Genomic DNA, 5,618 nt, shown 5'->3' on the forward strand with positions numbered 1-5,618 from the left:
AAAATTTTTTTTAACATTTATTCATTTTTGAGAGACAGAGAGAGACAGAGCATGAGTGGGGAAGGGGCAGAGAGAGGAGGAGACACAGAATCCGAAGCAGGCTCTAGTCTCTGAGCTGTCAGCACAGAGCTCGATGTGGGGCTTGAACTCACGAACTGCGAGATCATGACCTGAGCCAAAGTCAGACACTCAACTGACTGAGCCACCCAGGCGCCCCTAAATGTTTATTTATTTTTGAGAGAGACAAAGCACAAGCAGAGGAGGGGCAGAGAGAGAGAGAGAGAAGGAGAGGGAGACACAGAATCCGAAGCAGGCTCCAGGCTCCGAGCTGTCAGAGCAGAGCCGGATGCGGGGCTCGGACTCACGAACTGTGAGATCGTGACCTGAGCGGAAGTCAGACGCTTAACCGCTTAACCGGCTGCACCACTCAGGTCCCCTGACGGTTTTCTTTAATGTCACTTTCCAGTATCTGTCCAGGTCTCCTGCTTTCATTTGGCTGTTGGCTCTTCCTGGCCTATTTTTTATGTTTGTCACTTTCTCTCAAAACCCTTTCAGCTCCTCATTTCTTTGTGATTTTTAGTATTTCCCTTTCCCTTTTAATATTTAAAATACCGTGTTTTGCATTTATCATTGTTGTGTTCCTCCTGTTCTCTCCCTCGTGTTCCTGATTCTTTGCTGAGTCCTCCCCTTTCATTTCTGAGTTTTTCTTTTTTTTTTTTTTTTTTTTTAATTTTTTTTTTCAACATTTTTTATTTATTTTTGGGACAGAGAGAGACAGAGCATGAACGGGGGAGGGGCAGAGAGAGAGGGAGACACAGAATCAGAAACAGGCTCCAGGCTCCGAGCCATCAGCCCAGAGCCTGACGCGGGGCTCGAACTCACGGACCGCGAGATCGTGACCTGGCTGAAGTCGGACGCTTAACCGACTGCGCCACCCAGGCGCCCCTCTGAGTTTTTCTACTTCGAGTGCATGCTGTTCTCTCAGATAGCGTTTCTCTTACTTTTTTCTCTCACACTGAAATCTTCAGATGACGCTTTGCATCTGTTTCGTGAGCACGTCTTCCTGGCGCGTTTTCGTAATCTGTAGGGATATCCGCGCGTTTTTTTATTCTCTTTTTAAAAATAATTTTTTAAAAAAGCGTTTAGGGACGCCTGGGTGGCTCAGTCAGTTGAGTGTCCAACTCTTGATTTGGGCTCAGGTCATGACCCCGGGGTCGTGGGATCGAGCCCTGTGTCGGGCTCTGTGCTAAGCGTGGAGCCTGCTTATGATTGTCTCTCTCTCTTTCCCTCTGCCCCTCCCCCCACACTCATACTCTCTCTCTCTCTAAAATACGTAATAATAATAATAATGATAAATTTGTTAAGCCAGGGGGCTTAAATAACACAAATTAATTTTCTCACCGTTCTGGACACTGGAAGTCCAAGATCAAGGTGCCAGCAGGGTTGGGTTCTTCTCCCTCCTCGGCTCACAGACGACCGTCCTCTTGGCACGTCTTCCCATGGCCGTCCCTTGGTGCCTGCGGCCGGCTGCCTTCCTCTTCTCATAAAGACACCGGTCACTGGGTGAGGGCTCAACCCGATGACCTCATTTGAATTTAATCACCTCTCTGAAGACCCTATCTCCAAATACACTCACATCTAAGGTCCTGGGAGTGGGGCTTCCGCATACGAATTTGAGGGCACGCGCTTCGGCCCTGAACAGCCTGTTTCCCCGTCACCCCAGCACTTCTCTCGTTGAGCGCTGGCGGCTATACAAAGTCTCCTTCCGCGGCTTTGTCGCCAAAGACTGTAAACTCTGAGGGCAGAGGCACCGGGTCACTCCAAAGCATTGCTGGCCCTTGGGCCTCGCAGTGTGGGGCGCACACTGGGTGCTCGATCGGTATGAACCGGGTGAATCAACGAGTCAAGGCTCTGTTAGGTACCTCTCGCTGCCGTAACAGATGACCCTAAACTCAGTGGCTAAAACAGCGCGGGTTTATTCTCGCACAGTTCTGGATGGAAGTTGGGAGTCTAAAGGCTGCCTTCCTTCTGAAGGCTCTAGGAAAGAATCTATGTCCTTGCTTTTTCTGCTTCTAGAGGCCACGTGTATCTGTTGGCTCCCGGCCCCTCCCTCGCTCTTCCAGGCCAGCAACTGTGTGGCTCTGACTTCCGCTTCTGTGGGCACATGGCCTTCTCTGACTCCGACCCTTCCGACTCCCTCTTATAAGGACCTTTGTGATGACATTGGACCCCTCCCGCCCCACGCCAAGCCTGGGTCATCTCCCACCTCAGGAGCATTAACCTAATCACAGCCGCCCAGCTCCTCTTGCCATGTGAGGTGACACGTGGAATTAGAGTGTTAATATATTTGGGGGAGGGGGGGTCATTATTCAGCCGAGCCCAGAAGCACTCATCTTTAAAGGGTCCGTTCCCCTGCTCTGGAACAAGATTTGTGGGCCTCTAGGGGAGTGCAGAGGCAGACGGTGCACATCCTGCAGCATTTGGAAACATCTTGCCTGGGACGTGTGGCTAGAGGCACGGAGCCTTCTGGAATCCGTGTTTTCCGCGCTGCCCGCGAACGAACACTCTGGCCAGATTGCCTCTCCTACACTGCAATTACAGGCAGAATCCCCTGGGTAATAAACACAAATTGTTTCATTGCAATGGAATTAGTTGAAAAGAAATGCTTTGTAGCACACGATAGAACTGATGATGAAATTGTTCTGTACCTGCCCTGTGTGGCTCTCGAGCCCTCGACACGTGGCTAGTGTGACGGAGGAACTGACTTCTAGATTTGGCTGATTTCAGTTAATTTCGCTATAAACAGCCCCCGGTGGCCAGTGGCTACCGTACTGGAGCAGTACGGTTTGATAAAAATCCCGTATCTGATCTAAAGCGCTCGGACGAGTCACAGCTTTCCTCCAGGAACGCGTGCAGGGTGAGAAGAGCTGTCCCTTCCCCAGGTGCAATAAAACGGTTCACTTGTGTTGCCTGCGTACGTACGGCGCAGATACTCGGTCATTTTCCAAGTGCGCGCTAGTGAGCTGGCAACCAGCCATGGCGGGAGAGCTCGCACGCGGGCATCTGCAAAGGCCACCAACCAAGGCTCCCCACCCCCACCCCATCTCTGCCCCCAGAGAGCTGCGCTGTTCGACCTCGGCCAGCACACCGCTGTGCACACGCAGCTGTGAGGGCCCAGTCCCACTGAACTGTCTTAGCACAGTCTGAGCTTCCTGGCACCCAAAGAGAGAAAGGACGCGCCGCAGGCTGCATGGTGTTCGTTGTCAGAGAGGAAAACAGGATCGTGGCTTCTGGGGTGGGGGGTGGGGGTGGGGAGGGTCCTCTTAGCCCTCAGCGCCGCCCGGGATGGGCTTCCTCGAATGACAACTTCCTGGGCTTTCAAAGCTGCTGCTCGTGACATCATTCAAGGCTGTCCCTTTTGATAGATGTGGGGGTGAGATGGCCCCACCTTCGCAGCTTTCGGATGTCCATCGCGATCTCGGAGCACAGCTCAGAATGCCCGGGCGAGGCTGGACTGCATATACTTAGTCTCCACCAGTTGCTTCTCCCTCTCTATGACGTTGGCCACCTGCGTCGCACCACGCTCAGTGTGGGGGACACATTCATTGATTCGTCCATCTGGAGAATGCGTTCAGATGCACAGGAGCTCAGGACATAAAGGCAGATGAAACGAGGTCCTGAGCTCCAGGTTTTATCAGACCCAGCATTTACAGAGGAGTTTGCCAGGGACTCAGGGCCAGAATTTGGAGGAGGTGAGGCAGGGACTTGCCTCAGGTGCAAAATTTAAGTGGGCACCAAAAAGTCGGTGATCAAGATAATATTTATAAAAATCAAAATTAATGCAAAAATTCACAATGGGCGAAATCACACACTTAAAAATAAAAACAGGCTGCCGTGTGTTTGACGACCCGGCATTATCGTGCAAGGGGAATAGTCACTTCTGAGCAGCCAGGGCTAACGCACCCCGCTCGACCCTGCAGCCTGGGTTTATGGGGATCCACCATGGTGTGTGAAGAAATTGGGCCGCGTGGGGCTTTGTGGGTGTGCGTGTTTGGTTATACAGTCTCTATGAACTTTTTCCACTTGGCCGAAATTGTTGGAGGATATTTTGATGAGCATATATACGGGTGGACGCTTCTCCTTGTGTCTCAGGCTCCAGCTTGCTCTTTCCGGACCCCTCACGTAAGTCTCACCGTGCCTTCAGGCGGTGGCTATTTATTACCGCCTACCACTGCGGCCCGCTTTACAGAAGGGAAAATCAAGGCCTGTGGAGGCTTGGCAAAAGAGCACAGACGGCGATACCGTGAGATGGCCACGTAGTACCTCAAGATGGTGTATGATAAGAGGTGCTGGTCTTTGCTTGAGAATATCGGGAGACAGTTTTGCTTCTGGTCTACCCCTGCACCCCAGGGAGTGTGCTCTCAAAGACAGGTCAATCCAGCTCCCTTCTCTTCCTGCAGGAGCTCGAGGCGAATGTGAGCAAATGATTTCGCTCCGTGGAGAGTCTCAGGGAGCTAGCGCGGTGCCCCGGGTGAGAAGCCGGGAGGACCGGGCCCGACCACAGGGCACGCCAGCCCGGGGAGCGGGAGACTGACGTCAGGGCTTTGACGCAAGGGGGCTTGCAAACGGCTTTCTAGCAGGCCGTGAATGCACTTCCTCGTCTTTGAAAGCTTCCTGCCACCTCTGTGTCCCAGCCGCCAGGTTCTCTCCTGTACGTGCCACCTGCCGGAAGTCCTACGTTGGAGGCATTCTAAATGAAGCAGTTTCCAGCACGCTATATATACCGTGGTGAACTCTGAAAAGGGGCTGGAAAACGGAACATTTTTGGCATTAAATTATACTTCGCAAGTAATTTTATTTTATTTTTTAATTTTTTTTAACATCTATTTATTTTTGAGACAGAGAGACAGAGCATGAACAGGGGAGGGTCAGAGAGAGGGAGATAGAGAATCTGAGACAGGCTCCAGGCTCTGAGCTGTCAGCACAGAGCCCGACGCGGGGCTCGAACTCACGGACCGCGAGATCATGACCTGAGCCGAAGTTGGCCGCTTAACCGACTGAGCCACCCAAGCGCCCCATTCGCGAGTAATTTTAAACGAGGGTTCCTCCAGCTCTGTCCTCCCGGTGCTCTGCTGGGGGCGCCCCGCGCGCCGTGGGAGGCCAGGCAGCATCCCTCGCCTGCAGCCACTGGCTAGATGCCAGCAGCATCCTCCCCCAGAGCTGTCGCGGCCAAGCATGGCCCAGCCGCGGAAAAATGTCACGGCTTCAAAGGGAACAGAGCAGGAATCTGCGAAGAATACGGAAGGCACCTGTAAGGAGCGATTAAAGCTCAAAGTCTGAAGGATCGTTGCACGAAAGACGGTCACAGCTCACTTTCTGTCTCCACACAGGGCACAACAGGAAGGGAATTGGTGGGGCGGAGAAAGTGAGACTGACCGACAGACGATTAAACATTAACACCGGTTTGGGGCTGGCGGCCGCTTTTCCTAAAGATGTTTATGAGCAGAATAATCTAGGACGACCAGGAACTGTTCTCCCAGGGTTTTGCAGTTAAGATTTGAGAATCTTCAAGTAATAAGATCGGCATTGAAAAGCAGCCAAAAAAAAAAAAAAAAAAA

The sequence above is a fragment of the Panthera uncia genome, chromosome X (genome assembly GCF_023721935.1).
Source record: "Panthera uncia isolate 11264 chromosome X, Puncia_PCG_1.0, whole genome shotgun sequence".
In the NCBI taxonomy this organism is placed as follows: Eukaryota; Metazoa; Chordata; class Mammalia; order Carnivora; family Felidae; genus Panthera; species Panthera uncia.